The 13,976-nt window shown below is 41.6% G+C and overlaps 1 protein-coding gene across 3 annotated transcripts in view; it reads left to right on the top strand.

The window, feature by feature from the left end:
- The window catches only part of ZNF385A (zinc finger protein 385A), a 271,869-nt gene that overhangs the window by 189,331 nt on the left and 68,562 nt on the right, over positions 1–13,976 (top strand). The window contains exon 1 of one of the 3 annotated variants that reach the window (XM_075199239.1): positions 10,042–10,394. The exons of the other annotated variants lie outside the window; for them this stretch is intronic. The gene's annotated coding sequence lies outside the window, so the exon portion shown is untranslated. Of the gene's footprint in view, positions 1–10,041; positions 10,395–13,976 lie in introns of those variants that run through there. 3 annotated transcript variants of the gene reach the window in all.

The following is a 13,976-nucleotide window of genomic DNA, read 5'->3' as shown; positions in this document are numbered from 1 at the left end:
CAACACCAGCACTCCCTGTAAGCTACTGATACCAAACATGCCTCTCAAACAACAATATAGACATGGAAGTTGCTCAATTTATAAGTTCCATAACCAAAATAAATCATAGTGCTTTATTGTTAACAGTGGAAGTCTCAGTAAAGACAATTTAAATGTCTGTTTCTAGTAATCACATTGTGAGTATATGGCTCTGATACTGTTTGATACTGTCCTTCTGCACACAGCCCATTGTCTTGATATGACACTTTTCCAGGTCTTCCTTTCTCTGTACATAAACAGGTAGAAGTAATGGGCAGGTGCAACAGGTGCTATTGCATATAATGTCTTACTTAGAATGGTAAATCAATCACACAGTTTTGTACAGTGGCACCTTCATTCTCCATCGTGTGCAATATTACAGTTACATGAAATTCATTCATTGCTGTATTGTTTCCATATGGATTTCTCTATTAGTTATGTAGTAAGTGTATTTAATGGACATTTCACAGTGCCCTTACTTACAAAAGCAACAAAGTATACCAACCACCTGCCCTGATTCTACAGGGCTGTTCTGCTGATTGGACAATATGGACTTTTATATTACTGCTGGGATTGTTGAAAGGTATATCCTGATCTCTGCATTGAGTGGTGCAGGTGTGTTTACAGGGGACAGGGGGTTTGGAGGTGGCCTTGCGCCATACACTGGGTGTATTCAAGGGAGGGTCGGGTCTTGGGGGGGCCTAGCGCTTCAGATGTGTTAGGCACAGGGCCGGATTTATCACTAGGCAACCTAGGCAATTGCCTAGGGCCCAGCGGTCTCCAGAGGGCCCTCCCAGCGTTGAGACCAACCTTTAAAAATGGGCCGCTACTTATGGGCCAGTGCTATTTGCTTGCCCCCCTGGGCTAAAGTCTGCCAGCCAGCCCCTGAATAGGGGTATATATTATGCTAAAAACTATAGTGCTATGGATTTTTTTAGGGAGGGGGGCCCCAAACCAGTATCTTGCCTAGGGCCCCATGAGATCTAAATCCGTCTCTGGTTAGGCATGCTTTTGGGGGATACACTACACCCCCATCATTATGCTGCTATGGACCTAATGTGACATGGACACTAACCTATCAAGTGCCTATGCTCTTTTTCTCGCATGGTTTTAATTCCAAAACTTGGAAAGTTGTTTTAAGTTATTAAGGGGAAATGTCTTGTTAGGATGGGACACAAACCAAGGTGGTACTAAAAATGTGACGTTTTCTGCATAGTACTGGGCTTTAAGTTTACCCTTCACTAATTCAGTGAAGGGAGCAATTTTGTGAAACTCAATAGTTATGAAAATGTAGCAGTTTGTTCCTCAGCGATGTCTCTGGTTTCTAGTGGATTGGTAGGCTGCAATCTTATAAACAGGGCCACATTAAGATTTGTAGGGGCCCCTTGGCAAGGAGCTTGTGGGAGCTCCCCTGCCACAGTTGGATACCCCAAGAAGAGAACCTTAGGCTTCTTGTTGGTCCAGACAGTCACTCACACTATCCCCATTCGCCATCCTCACTTTGTGGCCAGCATTTTGCAGCAAAGAGGACTGTTTCTGGGGGCTCCTGCTGTATGCCTGTGAAAATCTGACTGACAAATACAACTCAGGTATTAGTTGCAGTGGTTTTAATTAAAAAGTTTCGTGTGAGGAGAATTAAATGCATTTTGCACTAAGTTTAGTAAACACTAATTTTTGTCAGTATATTTTAGTTGATAAATTACGGACAGTCAAATTAAATCCATTACTAGTCAATCATTTTTATCTTTGGTATACGTACCATAGAGAAAGCACAAAGCGAGCACCCGAGAAGCATTATTTAAACATTACAACATGGTGTTGTAGATCAGACAGCAGTGCTAGATCCCATACAATAAATATACCTCAACCACTAAAAATAAGAACACATAGCATCCTTTATAACTTCAAAATGACTTTTACAAGGTTATTAAACAATAAAATTGATCCTAACAGCTACAGACTTCATAGCCGGGAATGAAATGCAATAAATAATCACTCAAACCAGACTTCCACTGGGGACCACAGGTTGTGGCCTGCAAGCTGTTGTTGCATTATTGTTCCGCTTATAGTTCAGCAATGGATTCTGCCTCCTATAGGTCACCTGATGTGTTCCTTAGAAAATCATACTTGAAATGTTTACCAGATGAGAAATGATTTATCTTGGGCTCTATAGTATGCTCACTGAGGCCTGGAGACCTCTCTCATATCGCTGACATTACACAGAAAGCTTACAGTCTCGGACAGTATGTTCATTGTAAATAGACATAAAGTGCATCCACATCCTCATCCACTGTTTAATAGCCCTTCTGTGATGGTTTGAGTGGATAATGTGTGCATGGTACACATCAACGTGAAAAAAATAAAACAGTACAAAAAGACATATGAAAATAGAACTTGGTTTATATGGTAGATACAGACCCGTTTACTGGCAAGCGCATTTGATTGTGTCCCTACAGTCATAGTTCAATTACCGACCATGGCCTTATCTGTGTGGAGTAGAACTTTGGAGAATGTGTTGAGCTCAGGCGCCTGCATAGGTCAATCAAGGAACAGAGAATTATATGTAGGTTTTAGTCATACTTGCCAACTCTCCCGGAATGTCCGGGAGACTCCCGAATTCCGGGTAGGCCTCCCGGACTTCCGGGAGAACAGGAAATTTTCACGCATCCTACCCGCTTCATAGTGAAATGCAGGATGGGTACATCAATAATGCGATTTGTGGTGAGTTGCGTCATTTTGGCCCCGCCCGTGACAAAATGTTGATTTTGCGGGGGGGTGCAGGGCCAAAATTACATTTACTATGATTCACTACACCCCGCCCCCTCCCACCACACCTTCTATTCGACATCTCCTTGAGGCTCCCAACTAAAAGTAGGCAAGTATGGTTTTAGTGCTCATCATACTGGCAAATAAATATTGATCACACCAAAAAGTTGTGGCAGTAATTCTAATCACCGTGCTTCTGACATCATTAAACTGTATGACGTTGCCAACATTTCCTTGTAAGATCTGAAGGCTTACATGAGATTCATGTCATAGGCTGTTGAGCCCACCCAACATCTAGTTTAAGTATTACCTAATGACAGAAGGAAGGACAATGGGGATGGAGTTATATCACCATCATCATCATTTATTTATATAGCGCCACTAATTCCTCAGCGCTGTACAGAGAACTCATTCACATCAGTCCCTGCCCCATTGGAGCTTACAGTCTAAATTCCCTAACATACACACACACAAAGAGAGAGAGAGAGAGAGAGAGAGACAGACTAGGATCAATTTTTATAGCAGCCAATTAACCTACCAGTATGTTTTTAGAGTGTGGGAAGAAACCGGAGCACCCGGAGGAAACCCGCGCAAACACAGGGAGAACATACAAACTCCACACAGATAAGGCCAAGGTCGGGAATTGAACTCATGACCCCAGTGCTGTGAGGCAGAAATGCTAACCACTGAGCCACCGTGCATGGTTTTATATCTGATTTTTTCAAGAATGGAATGTGTGGAAATAACCACAAATTGCAAAGAATTCTCATAAGTCACGGATACGGGTCATTTTAACCAACAGAGAAAAGCCCTAGATTGGGTGAAACCTGATTGTTAGCTGGATTACGGCTTCTTCCCATTTAACAAAGCCCCCAGGCCGATGACGGCTAACACCAGGTATCGGTGGCAGAGATGAGGTCTCATTCTACACTATATGAAAGCTTCAAACAGCACAAAAGTTACACAATAAAGACATCTCATGTGTACCATCACTCACATCTATTAATGCAAGGCATAAATGACGCTCAACCTAGCAATATTTTAGGAGAAAATGTAAAAGTTTAAATCAACAAAGACGGTCGTCCTAAATGTGGTGGTTTGGGGTATAAATAGACATTTTCTCTATTTTCACCTTGTGCATTATCAGGTAGACTTGCAAACCCACAATAGTAGGCCCAATCCCGGGGGCCAATTCCAAGGATGAGGAAGTGGGCAGGCACCTTGGGATGCGCACGGTGGACAAACAGGAGCATTTGTACAAATAACAAAGCAGCGCGGGAACACATTTATTCTAGTACGTAAATGAACCTTACGGTGAATCATTTTTGCTTTGGTCAGGTCGGTTGTAAGTGATCTTTCGCCATGTATTGATAGTGCTATAGCCTAGTAATATGCCAATCTGTGCTAACAACTTCACTGCCATCATCCATGCATAGATTTCTACTTTATCCATTGTTTGCCTTTTGAGGCATGGGGTAAACTTAAGAATGTTGTTGCTTCTGCGTGATACAGATATTTCAAAGATATGGTAAATGTATTTTATTAGAATATAATGTAATATCTATTATATCTTTTTTCTCAGTATTTTGTAGTACAATATATATCTGTAGCCTGCAGATGTCACTATTGCAGTCTATAGAAAGCGTAGAAGGAACAGATTTATGTAAAACAGAAACAAATTCTAAAAACATGGTGAACATCTGCAAGTAAGAATATAGATCAACAAGTAAGTTCTAATGCACTTTCGTTGTTCAAAAATACAGATGATGTGTATTCATGATTCTGGTTTTATATATGACAACATATTAACATTGGTGTGTCACTAAATAAAAATTAATTCTATGGCATCTGTTGGCAGATATGTTACAACGGCACAAAAAATTGGGAACCACTAATATAGCTATATGCAACAGTGGAAACACTAAGGGGTCTATTTAAAAAGATCTCTCCTCCATGAAGATTTTTTTCATCACTGCTTATTGCAGCAATAGAAAATCTATCTAACACTATTATTATTAATTTTTATTTATTGCCATAAAGTGTCCATAGCGCTGTACAAGGACAAACAATGGCACAGTACAAGGTGAAACAGCACAGTACAATTAACAATAAGCACTATAACTCCAGAATCTCAAAGCACAGCTAGAGATAAAAGGTGAGGGTAAGGGAAAAATAGCACAAGTTGGTAACCTGAGCCCAAAAGGGTGGGTGTGGAAGACAGGTCAAGAGCCACTGAGAGGTGCAGAGAAAAGCGAGAGGAGTCAGAGGGCAGAAGGTCCAAGATGAGGTGGGCTGAGTAGCTGGAGAGCAAAGTTACAAGTGGTGGAAACAGGAGGAGAGAAAGCCCTGCTCAAAGGAGCTTACAATCTAAAGGGAGGGGTAGACAGACTGAGAGACACAAGGGTGAAACAGACAAACGGGTGAAACGGAGACAGGGTCATGGAGGGGGGAAGAAGGGATGAGAGGGAGAGGTAGCCGACATGGTGGGTAGTTAAGCGGGTGACTGAAAGGCTTTAAGAAAAGGTGTGTTTTTAATGTACGTTTGAAACTGGACAGAGTAGGGGATGTTCTGATGGAGCAAGGGAGCTTGTTCCCATGTAGGGGAGCAGCGCGGGAGAAGTCTTGGATACGTGCGTGACCTGTCCCCCTATGAAAAGGGGACAGGACCTTCTGGCAGTGGGGCTCACCAAGGATTTCTCCGGCACCCAGGTGGGTCAGTCCGACTCTGCCAGGGACTCCCTGATTTGAACATTCATCAACAGAAATAGTTGGATCTCTGTTGACGCGGAAGGCGATACCATTACCAGTGCTGTACAGTTCCAAGAGTGTCAATGGCCTATTCATTTATATGACCAATTCATTTCACTGGAGTTTCTACATGTAGCACACAACTTCATTGAAATTAATGGGGTATAAAAATGAATAGACCATAAAAACCAAAAGCAAAATACAAAACAGCCCTGGTTAAACTGCTTGTGTTAATGTCCGGTGGGTTTGTACTCAATGCACTCCCATAGATATGACTTGACTTTTTCAAGTGTGGTGACGAGCTTGGAAATGGAACAAGCAGCATCCGAAAAACCTCACCGCAACACAAATGCACGTGTACATAGAATGGGTTTTATTATTAGATGCATTTGCAAGCTAATATACAGTATATCCAGGTCTGGAACTAGTAGCGGCAGTGGCTCAGAAGTGGCTTTACCTGCGTAGCGCTAATGCAAAGCTTTTTTTATTTATCAAAATCAAAGGAGAATTAACAAATGGAAACAAGAAAAATTATGTAAATTTATATGATATGGGAAAATATTAAATTGACAGAGTACAGTAGAATGAGGTTTATCAAAGGAGAACTGGTGACTTGTGGATCAATATAACTTTATTTAATTTCTGACAGGACCAGCAAGAATGCTGAATGCTATCTGGAAAAAATTGTGATTAGTGCATGAAGTGGGCATTAGAACACCAAGGGATAGATTTATCAAACCTTCTAAAACTCCTCCACGTTTCCTTTTTAGAAGGCTTAATAAATCTACCCCTAAGAGTTGTGTGACTGACATAAGCCTGGCCCTGGCTTGATCCTTTCAGATCACTGTAGAATTTGGCCACGTAGGATGAGCTTCTGCCATCCAGTGCTTGGACTCACTTCTGGTGTTGCTTGGGCCTGTTAGTACAGTTGGAAGATGACCACTCACACTGGCCAATAGTGGTTGTATTCCGATCACATTTACCAGCGGTCAGAGAGGTCAACCTGACCCATTCCATCCACGTGATATTTGTCTGCTTAGTACTGCCTTTTTCCTTCAGTTAATCTGGGCTCAGTTAGTAAACTGATAACAAGCCTTTTACATCCGTTAAATGACACCAGGTTGATTCAGGAAAGATACGGTTCTGAGTTTGGGACCAGACTAATATCACCTAAATTAAATTACCTAAGCAACATGCCCAATAATGGTCTATGCGCTTTGGTGGAAATCTGGGTACACTCTTGCAATTAAGATGCACAGCACCAGCAAAGAGTTTTGTCATTTTCATGCACTTTAAATGTTTAGATATTGTTTTAGAACGCTTAAAATTAACCATGACTACAAGTTCTTAATGAGGCAAACTGAGGAAGGAAGCAGAGGTATTGGGGTCTGATAAATGTTGGGAATCATTTTAGAAGATGCAAATGTTCTTGCAGCAAAAGCCGTACTAGTGTTTTATACCTTGTTGGCTGTTCCAATTATGCTTAAAGCGATAATTATTTTATAATGTGCACTACTTCTATGCATATGTTTATAGTAGTTTGTGTAAAGGATGAGGGTGTTAAGTTGCTAGCTAAGCCAGCACAATTATTATAATTATGAATATGTAGTTATATAGCCCCAGCATAATCCACAGCACTTTCCAGACTGAATAGGTACACCCCTGAAAGAGCGATTCCTCTATGTTCTGTATTAATAACAAAGAATGTTTGTTCATAGCAACTTTTGGTATCCGTTAATTACCTTTTGCTCAGAGAACTAACAATTATATATTTGTATGTTGTAAAAGTAATAGGATGCTTCCTTTCATCAGTTGGGGGTGGGGGTATCAAGATGAAAGTTTGCACAGGTATATATCATACCCAAAGGAGGAGTCAATTGGGAAAGAAATAGCGCCATGGAAAGACTGGGCGGTATATTTACTAAACTGCGGGTTTGAAGAAGTGGAGATGTTGCCTATAGCAACCAATCAGATTCTAGCTGTCATTTTGTAGAATGTACTAAGTAAATGACAGCTAGAATCTGATTGGTTGCTATAGACAACATCTCCACTTTTTCAAACCCGCCGTTTAGTAAATCTAGCCCTGGGTGTAAAAATGTCAAGTTTGTCAGAACGTGACTGTTCCTCCTGGTTCACCGCTTACCTTTCTGAATGTTCCTTCGGTGTCTCTACGTCTGAAATGTCTTCTCCCTCCATGTGCTGGGGCACCTCAAGACTCTGTTCTTAGTCCTCTGTGTTTCTCTCTTTATACTTCTTCTTCTCTCTGTGAACTCATATGCTCCTTCAGCTTCCACCACCACCTCTATACTGATGGCACACAAATCTAATCTATATTTCCTGACCTCTCTCCTTCTCTCTTATAACATACGTCTCTGACTTTATCACAAGATACACTACATCTTGCCCTCTGCCTCTGACTTACACCCATACTTGCCTACTTTTGCAGGCAGCTTTCCGGGAAGGGGTCCGTCGAGGGGGGCGTGGCCATGCGCGGTGCACCATTAGGCTCCGCCCCTGTCAATCTTTTAGCCAATCGCAGCAGGGGGTGGGGCCACGATGGTGCATTTAACCCCGCCATCTTCAACAACGGCGAAAGCTGGATCCGGGATTTTTGCCTGCTCTCTCGGGAGTCCGGGAGAACTCCTATAAATTCGTGAGTCTCCTGGACATTCAGAGAGAGTAGGCAACTATGCCTACAACTCTCCTTCTCCCTGGTAACCAGCTCTAACTCTTGACTCCAACATCTCTTCCGTGCTGCTCCCCACTTATTTTAATTCCCTACCCGCCTGTCCAGACTCTCCCCCAACCTTTCAAGTACTCTCTCAAAACCCGCCTCTTTACTTAGCCTATCCTTCCCCCACCTGATAGTCAGGGGAGGGCTGGCAAATTTTAGCCCGGGGGGCATGACTCAACTCAGCAGCCTATTAGGAACATTTCAACGGAAAAAAAATGCAGGTGGGCCAGTGACACAGCTCAAGATAGATAGATATGGAACCAGCCCAGCCTGCCCCTGCTGATAGTACTCCCTGAGCTCCAGTCCCACTAGCTCCTATCATCTCAGCATTGTCCTCTGGCTCTAGACCAGACAGTGATTGGCAAACTGATACACTCTGGGGGCCGCATGGTCCTGCCCTCTAACTGCACATTACCCTTAATTTCAGTTAAAAATTAATACATTTATTTAAAGAGACACCTATCTGTGATAACATATAGGCAGCATTTTAAACAAATGTTTCCAGCTGCCAAAATCTGTCAGTAAATAACATATCTGTTAGTAAAGCAGGATGGAGCTGTGGGCCGCAGTTGAATGCTTGGGGCTGCCTGTTGCAGAGCCGTAACTTAGAATTCTAGCTCCTGGGGCAAGAAAGAAAAATGCCGCCCCCCTAGCTCTCAATTTTAACCAAATTAACCTAAAATATTCTGAAATTGCACCTCCCTTCAGCGTTGCGCCCTGGGCGGTCTCCCGTCGCAGTCGCACAGCCCTAGTTACGGCCCTGGCCTCTTGCCCTTCACTGCTCTCGACTACAACCTCTCAGTCTCAGGGGGCCCTGTCCTCCTTTTGCCTCACGTCTGCTCCTCCTTCATCAGCCTCTCAGTACTTGTTTTCTTTTCATGTTCAATTGTATTTTTATATTTGTAAGTCATTCTGGAGCTGCAGAGTTTTGTGGCACTTTACTATTAAATGATGATGAGGGACTGCAGTTGTCACACTGTGAACAGCAGTCAGGTTGGAGTACATGGGATAAGTATATCCTCACATGTTCAGAGATGGGTTAACGCATAATTTAACATGACTTATTGTGGAGATTTGAAGACATAACTAGAAACACTATTTTATAGAGTAAATGTAATTTTGGTAAATGTACTTCTGTGTTCTGTGTTCTCGTCTGAGTTACAAATCAGAGGAAGCTAAATGTTTAACCACGCCCTCTGAGTGATGCTTACGATTATTGGCTAAAGATCTGTGCTCGCTCCTCCCCAATGCTTTGCATGTAACCCTGTCCTGTCCAGTCACCTGCCGGGCACCTCTGGTTATTAGCTGGTCCCCCCTGAGCCCGGGGCTTGTGCTAGGAGTGAGTCTGAGTAGTAGTAATGAGAGTGGCTGTCATCCGGGCATTTTATGCGCACACCCGGTGACAGTGGTTAATCCTGCAGTGCAGCCCTGGTTGGTCCATTGCTTAGGGGAGAGTGTGCAATACTGTAATGTGTGTTATAGGTAGTCTGTTGGCTACTTAAATACTAAGTTGTGGGTGAGGGCGATTTTTAGTGGTATATTGTATCTATGTGCATGCTAGATTGTGCACTGAGGTGAGGGGCTATAGCTGCTGATATGGAGGGGAGGGCTGGCATTAGGACATTGAAAGGTTTTTTGGGGGGTGACTTTTGTGCAGTGTTGTTGGGGTGTTGATAAGGTGCCCCTGGCACATAAGTGTTTACTCCACTGTCCGGGCTGACCACTGACTGACAGGTGGTGAAACGTGTCTAATCAGCGTCCGAGTTATTCTGCTATGGCTGAGTGAAAGTTTCTTACAGAGTTGGGTCCTGGTAATGAAGGGGTTAATTTCTGCACCGGTTCTAAGAGGGACTGTAACATATACATGTGTTCTAGGAGTGAGAGGGGTTCAGATAGTTGGAGATGTTATTGCACACTGGCAGGGAACGGGTTACAGAAGTGCCGTCATTGCACGCTAATAGTGAAGGTGTTAATTCGGTTGCACATTATTAATGAGGGCACACAGAGTGCACTGCTCCCTGGCAGTGAAGGGGTGGGATCTGCTCTTAGGATGCTCTCTGAGCCTTTGACAGAACAGCCTGCTCTCTGCTTGCACAGGCTGTGGGATGCAGAAATCCATGTATGAAGGGTAAGGATACACTGAACCCCTAAACTACCATTCTCCCCTCCTGCAGCCAGCAGACATCATAGAGCTTATCTCTTGTATCGCTTCTCCTCCATCTGTTCACTACGCCTCTCTTTCTCTTTTCACCTTCTGCTGCCTTTTTTGTCTCTGCCCCCACTTTTCCTCCCATCTTCTCTCCTTCTATGCTCTGAATCCTTCCTTTTAATCTTAGGGAAAAATCCCGCTGTCTAAACTCTTTCTACAGCTCCATCAACTTTATTCAGCTTTTGTTTCCACTTCCACAGGCAATTGTATCTGTATACCTGACTGTGTGTTTATTCATTTACTACAGAAAGTGCACTTTGTAGCGCCAGTCATTATTTATTCACATACTCTCAGATTCTAATATATAAAGAGCACCAGTTATGTGACTAAAACAATTCAGACACTCTATTTGATATGGAAATTAATTGTACTGCAGAATGTGGAGGTCATCACAATCTAGTAGTGTTATTGAAAGGGTTATTTGTGAACAATATATTTTCTATATCAGTACTTTCCCAAGGTCAATGGTTACCACTTGGTAATAAAATAAGCATTCCCATTGTTTTTCATAATCATGTACATGCTAGGTGGCGCTGTTTGTTGGTATCTATGAATGATGCTTAATTTAAGACTAGCCAAGCAACTGTGTGGTGACCATCACTAATTTTAATGTCGCACAAGTTGTGTAGAATAACCTATGCTTGCGTTTTTTTCTGTATACATATATAAAAATAAGAGGTACTTAAAAATATAGTAATTTTAATTTAAGTGGAGACTCTGATTTGATAGACTGTAGTAGTGATCAAATGAAATATAGTGATTGCTAGTAACTAGCTCATTTAATAAGCCTAGTGAAGAGTGACTTACACATCATGAGTAAGTGAAGAGTTGTAACTAATGCTAATAGTGTACCTTGTATACCCTATAGTATTGTCTTTGTCTCATATACCTCAATACCATTTTGTTTCTTTTACCTGTTTGCATCATACCGCTACAGTACTGCCACCTCTTGTGCCAGTCCCCTTTGGCTGCAGCTATTTTAATTGACTCCCACGCTCCAAAAAGTGAGAGAAGAGGCGTTTTGGCAGACGAGGCTTTTAAGTGGTTAATAGAGTGTTATAAATATATTATGATGCTTCATTACTCATTCATTGCTAGGAAAACCGTGCAGGGTTACCTGAGCAGCAAAAATAACGCATTTCTTAATATACGTGGAGAAAGCTGAAAAACAGAGGTGCAATGGTGAAGTCTTTGCTGATATCCAGTTGTTGCAGGACCAAGTGAAAGGTGCTGAGGTCGAGACAATGCAATAGGTGTTACATAAAATCCCTCTCTAGCAGTGATAGAAATAAAATTCATGGACGTGAGGTGCATCCATACTTGTGTTACTGATACATTATATTTTATTTTTTATGAGTAATGGAAAAGCTAAACCAAATGTTGGAGCTGTGTTTTATTAATGGATAAAACAAATGAACAGCACGATGACGTTGGGGTGAGGTGCCAGCAGTGTGATTCTGAATAGCAGAGTCATAATTATGTTGCAGTGACATAAAAGTGTGTTTGATGAATTCAGTACTGGCATGGCAGGTGGCACTGCCGCCTGGAGTTTTCTGGAAGTGTCAATGTCACAACAACCCAGCGTTAAAGCATACAAGGATTTCTTCCTCCTTTCATAGGAAGCAAACGATGATCTGTATATTGTACAGAGCCGGAGGCTAAGGTGGGAGAATGCCGTAGAATCAGAAAACAGATCTGGTAGTAACTTGTTCCCCAATCTCCTCAGTTATATGAGGCCCGGCTTAGAATACTTTCCTGACATTGATTGAGGAAACACTCCTGGATATCTGGCTCTAAGGTTAAAACTAAGGTGTGTATTATTCATAGTTTACGGTAGATTTTGTAGAACTGCACAATTGACAACATGTACATCTGTACATCATTAATACTCTGACAAACTGGCAGCCTGGACATTTCTGCTTTGTGTTAATGTAATATAAAAAGAGCATTAACCTGTCACACAAACCAAGTTTTACAACATATATTGAAATAGAAGTGTTTATTCTTTTTTCTATTTGCAATCACCTTGTGTCACCTTGGTCATAGCTAATGTGCAAATGTGTCATTGAGCTCAGCCATAATGACTGAGATTGGAATCTTCATAAATCAGATCTCCCCGCTATTTCATTTTTTTCAAATCTTAGTCTTAGAAAATTGTAACAGACCTTTGCTGCAGTGACTATGGGGGTAGGCAAAATGAACAGATACTGATATATTATTATTATAATTAATAATTTATTTATAAGGCGCCACAGATTCTGTAGCGCCGGATACAGAAGCAAGTGATAAATAGATGAGGTAATACATGTCAGTTACACAGCTGAGTGTATGTAATGCTATGGGGACTGACACAGAGTGCAGCAAAAGACATGACAGAACGTACGAGGGATAGTAGACAGACATGGGACAATAGGTAGAGAGGTCCCTGCTCACGAGGACTTACATTATAATGGCACCAGGCAGTGTTTGGGTGCATTCATCACAGTTTGAATTGAAATTTCATATAGATCATTGAACTCTATGGAAAACCAGCTGTCTGAACATGTCAGTTTTTCAAGTGCTGGATGGACAGCAAATGCAGAATGTATTTTTGCTCTGTCTTATAGGTAATAACTGCCAGTGAGTACCGGCTGCATATGTAAGATATGACACACTCTTCACCACGTGGTGGGTACGGATGAACGCCACCTGGTGACGTCACATAAAAATCTCTGTGTACATGAGTGGACAAAATATTGTATAGTTTAGGCCAAATAGTCAAATACAAGATCCAGGGAATATGCGTAATTATTGACATTAATAGGAATGACTACAACTTTTTGGGGTGTATCAACTGCATGGATCCTTGGTCCAGTGGTTGCGCTTAAGGATTCACCTTTCTGTCTCTGTTTACATAATCCATGTTTCCAGCTTCAGTTTAGCTACATCATCATATTCATAATTTAATGTAAAACAATCAGAAAATAGAAGAGATCTGCATGAATTAAAAAAAAGGGAATAAATGTATTCATAACACCCAATTGTAAAGCGCTACGGAATCTGCTGGCAATCTATAAATAAATGATGATAATCATAACATTTTGGAGCATTGTAGTGTCCCTTACTCAAGATCCCTCATGACTCTGCACTCACTACTTACTACCTGAGAGGTGTTCTGTATTGAGATTCATCCTCAGAAAATGTCAGCAGCAAATTGTCCCTGGAAAATATTTTAATATGTTGACAACTATTTGTTGAGAATTTCTGTGCTACTGAGATCCACAAAGGCTCCATAGTAAAGGTATTTCTGCAGTCACCATACAACAAAAACAAAAGACTAATTTCTTGGGCAAATGTTGACCTTTTTTTTACGGATATTATTTAAAGATGGAATTATCCTTTCATAAGTACAACTGCTGCACTTCGCTGCTGAATATATTAACATAATGGATCCATGTTATAGTAATTATAGTGTGCGTACATTTTCTTGCAATTAGTGAGAAACTAATTAGGTTTCCCATT

Source organism: Mixophyes fleayi, chromosome 2 (assembly GCF_038048845.1).
Source record: "Mixophyes fleayi isolate aMixFle1 chromosome 2, aMixFle1.hap1, whole genome shotgun sequence".
NCBI classification, from domain to species: Eukaryota; Metazoa; Chordata; class Amphibia; order Anura; family Limnodynastidae; genus Mixophyes; species Mixophyes fleayi.
The sequence above is the reverse complement of the archived record's forward strand: the minus strand, read 5'-3'. Positions and strand labels throughout refer to the sequence as shown.